Here is a 13,920-nt window from a genome sequence, read left to right as displayed (position 1 = left end):
TTCCGAATGCACTGTAACAGCCTCCACTCTTCTGGAACATTGCTGCGGGTACATGGTTCCATTCAGCCACAAGAGCATTAGTGAGGTTGAGCAATTAGGCCTGGCTTGCAGTCGGCGTTCCAATTCATCCCAAAGGTGTTTGACGCGGTTGAGGTCCGGGATCTGTGCAGACCAGTCAAGAAACAGGAAAGGGCCGTCCCCAAATTGTTGCCCCAAAGCGTGATTCATCACTCCAAAGAACGCGTTTCCACTACTCCATAGTCCAATGGCTGCGAGCTTTACTCCAACCGACGCTTGGCACTGCGCATTGGTGATCTTAGGCTTGTGTGCAGCTGCTCGGTCATAGAAATGCATTTCATGAAGCTCCCAGCGAACAGTTATTGTGCTGATGTTGCTTCCAGAGGCAGTTTGGAACTCTGTAGTGAGTGTTGCAACCGAGGACAGACGATTTAAACGCGCTTCAGCACTTGGCGGTCTCGATCTGTGAGCTTGTGTGGCCTACCACTTCGCGGCTGAGCCGTTGTTCCTAGACGTTTACACTTCAAAATAACAGCACTTACAGTTGACTGGGGTAGCTCTAGCAGGGCAGAAATTTGACGAACTGATTTGTTGGAAAGGGGCATCCTATGACGGTGCTACGTTTGAAAGTTACTGAGCTCTTCAGTACGGGCCATTCTATTGCCAATGTTTGTCTATGGAGATTGCATTGCTGTGTGCTCAATTTTACACAACTATCAGCAACAGGTGTGGTTGAAATAGACAAATCCAAGGGGTGTCCATATACTTTTGGTGATGTCATGTATTTTAGAAAGCCCTTTTTACATCCTTGTCTGTCTAAATGTATTATATTTTTAACAATCACAGAGTAGGATATCCCACCTATATTTGTACTCTCTGCGTCCTGGACTCCTATCTTTTGGCGAATCTTGTCCTTGCGATACTCATCGTAGGCAAATGGATCGGCCATGGTCTTCAACTGGACAAGTCACACAAAACGTATTTAGACACACAACTCTAACATCGACAATCAACTAAGAATATGCAGTTATACACACACAAATAGGAAGACAAACACACACACCCCCCTACCTTATGGTACAGTCTGATGTCCATGAAGAAGCGGTGCATGTAGGCCCGCAGTAGATCCCACGAGGTGAGACAGACCTATAGTTGAACACAGGGCAGCTAACATTACAAATTGTATGTACATTAAACATACATATTTCCTGAACAGCTACATTATACATTTGTAAAATTATTGATGATTTATTCATTTTATATATAGCTCTGTATTCCACCTCCCTGGGGCAGGCTACATTTCAAGTGAAATTCATTAAAATACTTGTACTCTTTCAAATTGGCTGACATGCCAAGGACAGTAAGGCTTAGTAATTAACTGTGAAGCAGCCTGTTTGAATGTGCTGGAAGAAAATGACATGACTGTAGACAACTCTTTTCTACAGTTTTTTGCCTTGAGGCTGTGTGACATCAAGGCTGGTTTCTGCTAACATAGCTATTTGGTAAGAAACCTTTTGAGAGAGTTTAGATAAAGTTGTGTAACATCAGTCTCCAGACATCATTCCTTCAACACTGAATGAACTTTTTAGTGACTTGCATGAGGCTTTTTGGTCCCTGTAAGATCACTTTAGTTCAGGAATGTGTGGTAGTTGTGGTACACAAGGACTGTGTGTGTTTGTGTGTGTGGTAACCAGATAGAGTAAGATTTCTGGGGAAAGAGGTTTTCTATCTGCCCCGCAGCAGGTCTGTTACATAACAAGAACACATTTCACAGCTGCAGTGAACTGAACTCCCCTCCCCCCTAGTCCCTCTCCTCCACCCCTATCTCTCCTTCCCTCCCCAATAACCGCCTTTATCCTCCATGTCATTTGATCTCTTTAGTGCTGACCCAAGCATTCCTCTGTTTTTTCAACCCCCTCTGTTCTTCGCCCCTTCATCTTTCCCTATCCCATTTCTCTCTCCATTCTGCCAGTGTTTCTCTTTTAGGCGGGACGGGTAAGCCTGGAGTGTATTCATTACGCCGATTCTGTTGCAAAACATTTCTTAAACGGAAGCAAACGGAACAGTGGGGGTGACCTACCTTAATTTTAACAAAATAAACTTTTTTAGTTGCAAAAATGTGTACACCCCTGGCCTAGCAGTGTTGCCCCAACCTGCCTAAATACAAATGCAAAATGGCCCCCACTGAATGAAAAGTGTAGTGTACACAGCCCTGAAAGGTTCCTAGGCCCCAAACCTCTACGTAATAGGCACTTGTATTTCTGTAGATTTGAGAGGAACAAATAGATAATATGCCAATAGCTCTACCTCCACCTCACCCAGGTTCTCCAGGTCCTTGCGGGTGACAAACTTATAATCATCGTAGATGGTACTCTCAGGGCTCTCCTTCAGCTCCTCTGTCAGGTTGTCCAGAAAAGAGCACCAGCGAGGAGCAGGCCCCAGTGTCTACACAGGGACAACATGTAGGGGAGGAAGGAGACAAGAACAAGGGATAGAGTGAAGGAGGGACAAGGAATGAAGATTCATGGAACATTTGAAGAACTCTAATTCAATACATATCTACTGTTCTTGAGGGCTGGTAAGGGTGGTAGGTGTTGGTAACGTTCCTATGGCTAGGTGTAGTTTCTTGCACCTATCCAATCCTCTAAGGGCTCTGAGGATGAATCAACAAGAATTGCCTGCGTTACCAGATTGGAATCACCCCTTTACTTAAGATAATTGAATGCTACTGAGTTCAATAAGAACTGACTTCTGTTTGTCTATAAAATCAGAGCTCAAAGTCTACGGAATGTCCACTTTGCTGGATTGAATCCCTGAGCTGACAAGGTAAAATCTGTCGTTCTGCCTCTGAGCAAGGCAGTTAACACACTGTTCCCCGGGCGCTGAAGACGTGGATGCCGGTTATGGCAGCCCCCCGCACCTCTGATTCAGAGGGGTTGGGTTAAATGCGGAAGACACATTTCAGTTGAATCCATTCAGTTGTACAACTGACTAGGTATCCCCCCTTTCCCTCAGTGTAATCACTGACGAGCCAATGGCCAATGTTAACTTCCAAACGTTTCCCTACTGTTCTATAGGCAGCTAGAGAGGCATGCGTTGAAGGCTTTGCACACAACTCGAGTTAAAAACCTAGGGAGAAATAAACTCTAAGGAACTGGAATCATAAACCAAACAAGTTGACAACTGTGTTGGTTACCATTGATGTTCATAGCACACAACTTTGTGTTATATTTGAGGTTACCCGAGTGAAAAATGTAGCTATTTATTCAGGGCAGTTTGAGCACTGCTATGTGAATGTATAATATCGGCCGCTGAAGTATTCTAAAACACCAATAGCAAAAAATATAACGCGTTTGCTGTTAACAGATAAACACAATATTTCCTAAGTTCAGTATTAGCTCTCTTTAGGCCCAAACACACACTAGTTAAGACCTTGTTGTTCTGTAGCTCAACACCACAGTGATCTAATCAGTGGTTGATGAATGGGACAGTACTTAGAAACGAATCATGTGACAGGGTCGACATCTTTCAAAGCAGACTACTTTACAGTACACACAATCTTCCTAAACAGAGACTACTTTACAGTACACACACATCTTCCTAAACAGAGACTACTTTACAGTGTACACACACTTTTCCTAGAAGAACTGAAAAGCTGGTATAGGGGTAGGCACAAGACGACCTGTTGCTGAAGAACATTCACAACCCAACAAGGGCACTTTCTAGGTGAAACCAGGTGGGCAGCTTTCTACGAATAGCGCCCTTGGTGTAGCTTTTTTGCGGACCATGAAAACCAACCAAACCAAACTAAACAAATGAATGTCTCAAACACTAAAGCCCTCAAATAGAGATCGTCCTTTCGTGCCTTCTCTATACTGCCTTGGCCTGTTTGGTTTCAATTCCCACCCTGGAGTAAATCCATCTCATGGGAAGATTTGACTTTCAAACCAAACCTGCGGCACACTGAGATAGGCAAAACTAGCCTGAGGGAGTGTGAGGATTGTTGAACTCACAGGGATGGAGAACTTATTCATCTTGGGGTCTTCATTGGCAGTAAAGAGCATACCTGTGATGTTAAAATAAGAAAAAAAAGTGTGAGATAAGCTAACGATATAGACAGATCATTTTCAGATACTGAAGTTAGCAAAGTAATAAACTAAGAAAGTGGAACTGTACAAATGCGTCTGCTGGTTTTGTTCGACTCCAGTTAAAAACCCTAACTGCATGTACACGCAGAAAGCAAAGCCCACATAAGCATAGGATGACAGTAGTACGTTTGCAGGCAGTAGACTAGATAGGGACAAGTTGACAACAGCAAAAGAACCAAAAAGTCTTGCTGGGTTTTAAAATGTATGTTACCATTACTGACAAAAGCCTAGCTTGCTCATATCTTCACCAGACCACAAATCATTCATATAAATGGTTCTGGGGATTTGCTAAAGATGTGAAATTATAGGTGATTATATCCTGAATGTATAAAGCAGACAATGGGCCTTTTTGTACAGCTCCATTCTTAGAAAAGTAATAAACTAACTCTAGTATGTGAAAAATAAATGTAAGATATGCTTTAACAAATTCAAGAGCCCTGTGTGAGGGCCCCCGCCAACCCAGAGGACTGACTGAACTCTCTCTGAGGCTGACATGAGTCATGTTTTTAAAAGGGCCAACACTTGCAAGGCCAGACGGTATTCCATGGTGTGTACTCAGGGCATGCGCAGAACATCTGGCAGGTGTCTTCAAGGACATTTTCAACCTCTCATTGTTCCCGTCTGTAATCCCAACATGTTTCAAGCAGACTTCCATCATTCCTGTCCTCAAGAACTCTAAGACATCCTGCCACAATGACTACCGCTATGTAGCACTCACATCTGTAATCATTAAGTGCTTTGAAAGGCTGGCCATGGCACACATCAACTTCATCCTTCTCTCAACATCAGCAAGACCAAGGAGCTTATTGTGGACTTCATGAAACAAGGGCGGGTACACACCCCCACCTACAAGGCCGCAGTGGAGCCAGTCAAGAGCTTCAAGATCTTCTGTATTCACATCGCTGACTTATCATGGTCCTCTCACACCAGCACAGTCCCTCAGGAGGCTGAAACGATTTGGCATGTCCCCTCAGATCCTGAGGAACTTTTACAGCTGCTGCATCGAGAGCATCCTGATTGGTCATATCAACGTCTGGTATGACTGCTGCACTGCCCTCAACCCGAAGGCCCTACAGAGGGTGGTGAGGATAACGCAGCGCATCACTGTGGGTGAGCTCCCAGCCATCCAGGACATATATGCCAGGCGGTGTCTGAGAAAGGGCTGAAAATTGCCAAAGCCTCCAGCCACCCGATACATGGACGATTCTCCATGCTCCAGTGCGGTAGACGGTACCGGTGAATCAAGTCTTAGACCAACAGACTCCGAAACAACTTCTATCCCCTGGTCATAAAAATCACTAACAACTACTGCGCCGCCTCACACCAACACTGCTGCTAAAACTATTATTGTTTACTACCATTACACTGCTGTTTACTGATTGCCATTAGTATCTATTTATCCTACTACTGGTTACTATTACTGAGTGTACAAGATATTAGGAACAGCTTTCTAATATTGAGTTGCACCCCCCTTTTGCCATCAGAACAGCCTCAATTCTTTGGGGGCATTGACTCTACAAGGTGACGAAAGCGTTCCACAAGGATGCTGGCCCATGTTGACGCCAAGCTTCCCACAATTGTGCCAAGTCAGCTGGATGTCCTTTGGGTTGTGGACCATTCTTAATACACACGGGGAAATGTTGAGCGTGAAAAACTCAGCAGCGTTGGATTTCTTGACACACTCAAACCGGTGCGCCTGGCACCTACTACCATACCCCATTCAAAGGCACTTAAATCTTTTGTCTTGCTCATTCACCCTCAATGGCACACATACACAATCCATGTCTCAATTATCTCAAGGCTTAAAAATCCTTCTTAACCGGTCTCCTCCCCTTCATCTACACTGATTGAAGTGGATTTAACAAGTGACATCAAAAAGGATTTTTAAATGTTTTATTTCACCTTTATTTAACCAGGTAGGCTAGTTGAGAACAAGTTCTCATTTGCAACTGCGACCTGGCCAAGATAAAGCATAGCAGTGTGAACAGACAACAGAGTTACACATGGAGTAAACAATTAACAAGTCAATAACACAGTAGAAAAAAAGGGAAGTCTATATACATTGTGTGCAAAAGGCATGAGGAGGTAGGCAAATAATTACAATTTTGCAGATTAACACTGGAGTGATAAATGATCAGATGGTCATGTACAGGTAGAGATATTGGTGTGCAAAAGAGCAGAAAAGTAAATAAATAAAAACAGTATGGGGATGAGGTAGGTAAAAATGGGTGGGCTATTTACCGATAGACTATGTACAGCTGCAGCGATCGGTTAGCTGCTCAGATAGCAGATGTTTGAAGTTGGTGAGGGAGATAAAAGTCACCAACTTCAGCGATTTTTGCAATTCGTTCCAGTCACAGGCAGCAGAGAACTGGAACGAAAGGCGGCCAAATGAGGTGTTGGCTTTAGGGATGATCAGTGAGATACACCTGCTGGAGCGCGTGCTACGGATGGGTGTTGCCATCGTGACCAGTGAACTGAGATAAGGCGGAGCTTTACCTAGCATGGACTTGTAGATGACCTGGAGCCAGTGGGTCTGGCGACGAATATGTAGCGAGGGCCAGCCGACTAGAGCATACAAGTCGCAGTGGTGGGTGGTATAAGGTGCTTTAGTGACAAAACGGATGGCACTGTGATAAACTGCATCCAGTTTGCTGAGTAGAGTGTTGGAAGCAATTTTGTAGATGACATCGCCGAAGTCGAGGATCGGTAGGATAGTCAGTTTTACTAGGGTAAGTTTGGCGGCGTGAGTGAAGGAGGCTTTGTTGCGGAATAGAAAGCCGACTCTTGATTTTCGATTGGAGATGTTTGATATGAGTCTGGAAGGAGAGTTTACAGTCTAGCCAGACACCTAGGTACTTATAGATGTCCACATATTCAAGGTCGGAACCATCCAGGGTGGTGATGCTGGTCAGGCGTGCGGGTGCAGGCAGCGAACGGTTGAAAAGCATGCATTTGGTTTACTAGCGTTTAAGAGCAGTTGGAGGCCACGGAAGGAGTGTTGTATGGCATTGAAGCTCGTTTGGAGGTTAGATAGCACAGTGTCCAAGGACGGGCCGGAAGTATATAGAATGGTGTCGTCTGCGTAGAGGTGGATCAGGGAATCGCCCGCAGCAAGAGCAACATCATTGATATATACAGAGAAAAGAGTCGGCCCGAGGATTGAACCCTGTGGCACCCCCATAGAGACTGCCAGAGGACCGGACAGCATGCCCTCCGATTTGACACACTGAACTCTGCAAAGTAATTGGTGAACCAGGCACGGCAGTCATCCGAAAAACCGAGGCTACTGAGTCTGCCGATAACAATATGGTGATTGACAGAGTCGAAAGCCTTGGCAAGGTCGATGAAGACGGCTGCACAGTACTGTCTTTTATCGATGGCGGTTATGATATCGTTTAGTACCTTGAGCGTGGCTGAGGTGCACCTGTGACCGGCTCGGAAACCAGATTGCACAGCGGAGAAGGTACGGTGGGATTCGAGATGGTCAGTGACCGGTTTGTTGACTTGGCTTTCGAAGACCTTAGATAGGCAGGGCAGGATCATAACTTTCACCTGGTCAGTCATGAAAAGAGCAGCCGTTCCTAATGTTTTGTACACTCAGTATCAGTCACACAATCAAACAGATGTCTGTACATGTTTATAGCCCTAGGGGAGGGAGGGTTACTGGAAAGAAGAGGGAGGTAGGTAGGACAGTATAGTGGGAGGAGATGGCCTAGATGCCAATAGTCTAAAATGGCCTCCTTTCCTCTCCTTCATGGCCAGTTATGAGTGAGAGAACACATGGGAAGCTATAAGTGCCTCAAGTAGAGTAGTAGCTGGCAGAGCACTCCGGACGCTTCAAGTTTACTTTTGGTAGCCGCGCCAACCCCCAACAACACGTCACACGTTTTGTGTGACTGGGGGACTAATTAGTGGAACATCCTCCATTCCTATTTGTTCCCTTTCCCAATGAATGAATAGTTATAACATCCCATTGACACACTTCCACACCCCCCTACACACTCCTCCCCAAATGAATAACACTGGAACTTCAGAGATTGTTTAGAGCAAGAGGGTGGGGTAAACAAAATACATATTTGGTAATTTCACACTAACATCGCATGCCAGGAGCACCTGAATCGGAGACAATGCGTGCTCATCATGGGATGGTTGGGAAAGAGGCACGGGCGTAGACAAAACTTAAATGGCATGCGTGTCTGCAACAGAAATACCAAAGAGATGAGGTGTGCGTGTGATCTCTGTGATGAAGTCCCGCATGGAGAGAATGTACATGCCAAAAAGAACTGAAGCGGGATTGATCAATTGAATTGGGGCTGAATAAAGGATCAAACTTGACCTGGATTCACCTAGTCAGTCTATGTCATGGAAAGAACAGATGTTCCTAATGTTTTGTACGCACTAGTGGTAATATATACCATAAATATTTATATATTCATGCTACCAGTCACTTTCCAGCCCTATTTACATGTATATCACACCTACACTCTCACACACACCCACCACGTATGCTGCTGCCATACTGTTGAATATTTATCCTGCTACCAGTCACTTTCTCCTAATACCCGCCTATATGTACATCTCTACCTCAAATACTCCAGTATCCTTGCACATTTGTTATTGTCACTGACCCTGTATATAGTTTCCCATCAAATGTTTTGTGTTTTCTTTATTATATATACACACATATTTTATTAGTTATACTATTTTGATATTGATTATTCACTGCTGGGTAGAGCATGCAAGTTAAGCCTTTCACTATACTTGTGACAATAAAACATGAACTTGAATGAGCGTCTTAAACAGTTTAACTCAAGTGCTCAGTAAAGATTGATGTAATTAGACATAATTGCTGGTAGAGAAGCTGTCAGTGGACAGTGTGGCAGTCTTACTTAAAAAGCACAGTCCAAGCCCTCATTACAGTAGCACAGGTGTAAGCAACTAAATTCAGCCGTAGGACGATTTTTGTTGGAGAGAATGGTTGGGGGTACGGAAAATAATTAGTACACTGCAAATTGACCATAACTAAGCCCAAAATAGGGATTGTTCTTTTCAAATACTATCATTTCAAAACTTGATCACATTGAGATACAATCACATGTATTTTTGGGGACACACACACACCTGGAAACAGATTTCCAATTTATTTCCGAATTCATGGTGATTTTACAGTTTTTTGTGACATAAAACGAAATCACTTTTGGGCCGTTTCTGTTGCCGACCCTGCAGGAGTGTTAAGGACTTGTTGAGGTCAATGGGCACCATCTAGTGGTAGTTGAGCATACTGGTAAATGACTACCCAAGAAAATAACAAGAGTGTCTGTTGACCAACCTTCAGAGATACACTAAACATTGCTTCTGTACCAAGTTTATCTGGTGATCTCACCAGAATCAGGGTAGATGCACACATCATTGATGTTAGTCTGGGGCTCAATGGGGGAGAACACTTTCCCCTAGGGTGAAACAGACCAGAGGTATGGTTAGAATATCAATTATTCCACTGTGATAGTTGATGAAGTACAGACCACTAATTAACTGAGTGTCCAATGACAAACACATTTTTACTATGAAAAATGCAAAGCTATTTCCCCAATATTACCACAACATTTATTGTAAATACTTAAAGCTGGAACATAACACTTTTTGGGCAACCTGACCAAGTTCACATAGAAATGTGACTTATAGATCCTTCTAAGAAAGTCTAAGAAGCGGTAGATCTGTTTTATGTGCGCCATTTTAAGTGTATTTTTGTGTCTTTTAGTTTCGGTTTTGTACACCAGTTTCAAACATCGGAAAATAAAATATTTTTGGTTATGGAAAATATATTTCACAGCAGTTTAGACTGTACAATAATTCTCTACACTATACATTTCTTGTTTTGTCACAAACAGAAATAAGGCAACCATTAGAATTTTAGCAACCAGGAAATGCCTGAGGGATTTCTGCATATTGCACCTTTAATTCAAAGTGAGTTTGGAATAGCACAGTTGGCAATATTTTCTAAACCAGCATAAATCATCTTTGCTGTTTTTGGAACATCCAAACAATAAAAACACTTAGGTTATCAAATGTCCAATCTGTCAAAATGGTACCAAATGTCTAATCTGTCAAAATGGTACCAAATGTCTAATCTGTCAAAATGGTACCAATTGTCTAGTTTAAAAAAACAATCACATATCTTTTTTCAACATTCACAAACATTTACCTTGTCTTTGTTCCAGATCTTGATGATCTTGGAGTCTGCGGTCAGAACCAGGTCTAGGTGGTCCTGAAAGTTGACAGACTTGATAGGAAGGCCGTAGTAATGGTATTTTACCAGCAGGGGGTGACTGGCACGCAGGTCGTAGAGGAGGACCTACAGTACCAGGCAGACTGATCTTCAATAGGGAAACTTGTGGGGAGGACTACAGTTAGGCAATAAGTCAAATTCAACATCTATTCCAGAGTTTTCCGCAATATCCCAGCTATTACGACACCTTCATTGTAAAAGTTCATACCTGACCAGTGCTGGTTCCCACAGCCATGGTGAGAGAGCCGTTAAACTTGAGTGCACTGACCGACGGCAAGCCCTCCACTCTAAAGAAACACATTCACATCATGGATTAGAACAATGGTGTTTTTCTAGATGCATCTAACTGTTCATGTTCTAGTGGTGTACTTACTTTGTTCCCTCGGTGACACTGCTCAGGGCACAGTCTAGCATCCCCACCTGACTTCGTACCCGACTTCGTACACGAAGGGTCCCAGCATTCCACTTTCCCCTAACCACCGACAACACAAGGAACACACACAGGCACACACACTCAAAATGTTCAATCCATTCACTCTTTGCGGCACATAGGCTCCACCCACCTCCGCTGTTCCTGAGGCCAACACTTGATGGACAGGGTTGATGTCACACGCATTGTGCTCCCTGTTAGTCATAGAAAGGGCAAAACGAGACATGATCACACTACATGCATACTGACGAGTCTTGTAATGACTGTGTTTACAGTATTGTATTTTAATGTACAGCTGCATTCACGAATAAAGTATTGTACATGTATAATTACACAGCATCTGTGTGAAGGGAGTTGAGGAGCCTGCCTTGCTCCAGATTGAGTCTGAATATCTCTGAGCTGAGAGAGACGAAAAAGGTCTGTCTTACTGTAGTGTCAACAGTAAAACAACTCCAACTTGTCAAGTTGAAGCCAAGTCTAATGACACATAGGATATCAAGACAGTGAATGATCCAGCTTCTTTAGGCTTTTAACACTTACCTTGCCCCAAACAAAGTATAGGTCGCAGGAGGGGTAGTGGTAAGCAAAGTCCCTACCGAACTTGGGAATACGCGTCTGTAGTAGTGTCCATGCTGCAAGTGGAACTCCACGTACAAGTTACAGTGGAGAAACACCAGCTACACACACACACAATATCAGGTCACATTTATTTATTGAAAAAATACAAGTTTAGGTAAAACCCGCTGCAGGAAACAACCAAGGAAATCTGTCTTACCTTCGAGTAGTCATTGGACAGAATATCAAAGGCCACAACTGCGAAGGGAAAAAAACACTGAGAACTAGCTACAAGAAAGAAAATAACATCTACCGGCAAAGACTTTGGCACAATGCAAAAGTTGTATTTATTGGTGTCCATCACAGCGTGGCAATTGTTGGGTGTGTGTTTACTGAGAATGTGTGCCTGACTGCACCCTAGTTAAATATTAAAATGTGAGACACCATCACTGAGATAGCTGGATCCTCTTCTTATGGACCAACCACTCACTTCACAACAAAAGGAGGGACAGATACTTGCAGGGATTCCCATAGCACATCGGAGTTCCAGAGGACCATAGAAGCAAAATAGTTTTAAAAAATGCAACTAGTGGGTCTATCACTTACCGTCTGAATCCAGACAGCGCTCAAACTTCAAGGACAACTGATACGTGTCATAGCATCAGATTCTGGGTTTGTATGTGCCTGAAAGGATGTTAAAAGAAGTTGACAAATCCATACATAACAGTAATTACTCATAATACTGTCTACTCTAGTGATATATGACAAATTTGATCTGAACGTGACAGCAAAGCCAAATGCTCACCTGCTGCTAGAATGAACTGCCCATCCCTTGACACTTTGATAGAGGTGCACACTGTGGGCATTTCAAAGTCCTGGATGAGCTCGATCTTGCGTTGGATGTCTGAGAAAAAGCAGTTAGGGAGGTGAGGCGTAAAATAATAGTCTGGCCACTTTGCTAGCACACAAACACCTGTAAGCCATTAGTTAGTAAAGGAATACTCACCAACATCTTTATTTTGCAATGCCAATTTCTTCCCGATCTGAGAGGCACTGGGAAACAAATATTGAGACGTGTGCTATCACATACTGTGGTTATTAGAAGTTACTGCATACTTTGTGACCTCAAACACAATTTTACAGCAATATATAAACCTCTATGCTTGATGACATGGATGCAGCGTTAACCAGCTGCCTGACTGGCTAGTTGCTTAGCATGCCTTTGCTTGAAGAGCGCAATAACTAATGAAAAAAGGACTTAGCTACGCAATTTAATTGGTTATCAATTGGTGATCAAATAATATTAGCAGTAGCTAACAGGCTTTTTTTATTGTAAGTTAGCTTGCTAAACTAACAAGAAAACTAGCTAGCTAACATTAGCTATTCATGCAACCGTGTCTTACCTCTGGAAGAGACTTTCCGTGGCTTAAGTTATACATCTTCACACTGGATATCTGCATTGTCGAGGCTGTCAAAGACACTTTCCACTCATAACACCAATGTACAAGATTTGTAAATTCTGAATATTAGTAAATATTCATGCCCCACGTTGCTACAAACAACATAACGCGTTGGTCTACTTTTAGGTCTGTGTGGAAACGTGGACGCCACGACACAAAACCACAGATGGTGTTCGCATTGATTTCTGTAAAGAAAGTCTGTAGGTTTTGTTTTTGGATGTTATATAAAATTAAGAATATTGATAGAGCAAACGAACACACGGTGGCATGGTAATACAATCCTCCTGATAATCATTTTACATTCTAGTCATTTAGAAGACAAACTTACAGGAACAATTAGGGTTAACTTCCTTGCTCAAGGGCACAACAACATCTAGTCGGCTCGGGGGTTCGAACCAGCGAAATAATTCAACTGTACTGTACTGTACTGTACTGTAATGGTCAATCACAAGTTCACTTACAAGCAGCCTGGTCTCATAGACTAGACGGTAACATAGTAAATGTACATCATGGACACTTAAATTACTATGAAATGTTATGTTTGGTATGGTTACATAAGACAGATGGTTACTTAACCAACAATACAGTGTTAAGAAAAATATTTACTAAATAAATGAAAGTTTAAAAAATAAAAGCGCAACAGTAAAATAACAATAATGAGGCTATTGTGTGTACCGGAACTGAGTCAATGCGTGGGGGTAGTCGAGGTAGTTTGTACATGTAGGTAGGGGTAAAGTGACAATGCATAGATAGTAAACAGCGAGAAGCAGCAGTGTAAAAACAAAGAGGGTTGGGTCAATGCAAATAGTCCGGGTGGCCATTTGATTAATTGTTAAGCAGTCTTATGGCTTGGGGTAGAAGCAGTTAAAAATCTCTTAAGGATCCGCCCCTTTTTTTAATTTTTGCCTAAAATTACATACCCAAATCTAACTGCCTGTAACCCAGGCCCTGAAGCAAGGATATGCATATTCTTGGTACCATTTGAAAGGAAACATTGTATTTCTGTTCAAAATGTTATAT

The 13,920-nt window shown here is 42.9% G+C and overlaps 1 pseudogene; it reads right to left on the bottom strand.

Annotated features, from left to right (window-relative positions):
- Positions 1-879: 879 nt before the first annotated feature.
- Positions 880-13,697, bottom strand: LOC112232857 (annotated as a pseudogene).
- Positions 13,698-13,920: the final 223 nt, after the last annotated feature.

Source organism: Oncorhynchus tshawytscha, linkage group LG08 (assembly GCF_018296145.1).
Source record: "Oncorhynchus tshawytscha isolate Ot180627B linkage group LG08, Otsh_v2.0, whole genome shotgun sequence".
Classification (NCBI taxonomy): Eukaryota; Metazoa; Chordata; class Actinopteri; order Salmoniformes; family Salmonidae; genus Oncorhynchus; species Oncorhynchus tshawytscha.
This window is presented reverse-complemented; position numbering and strand designations above follow the sequence as displayed.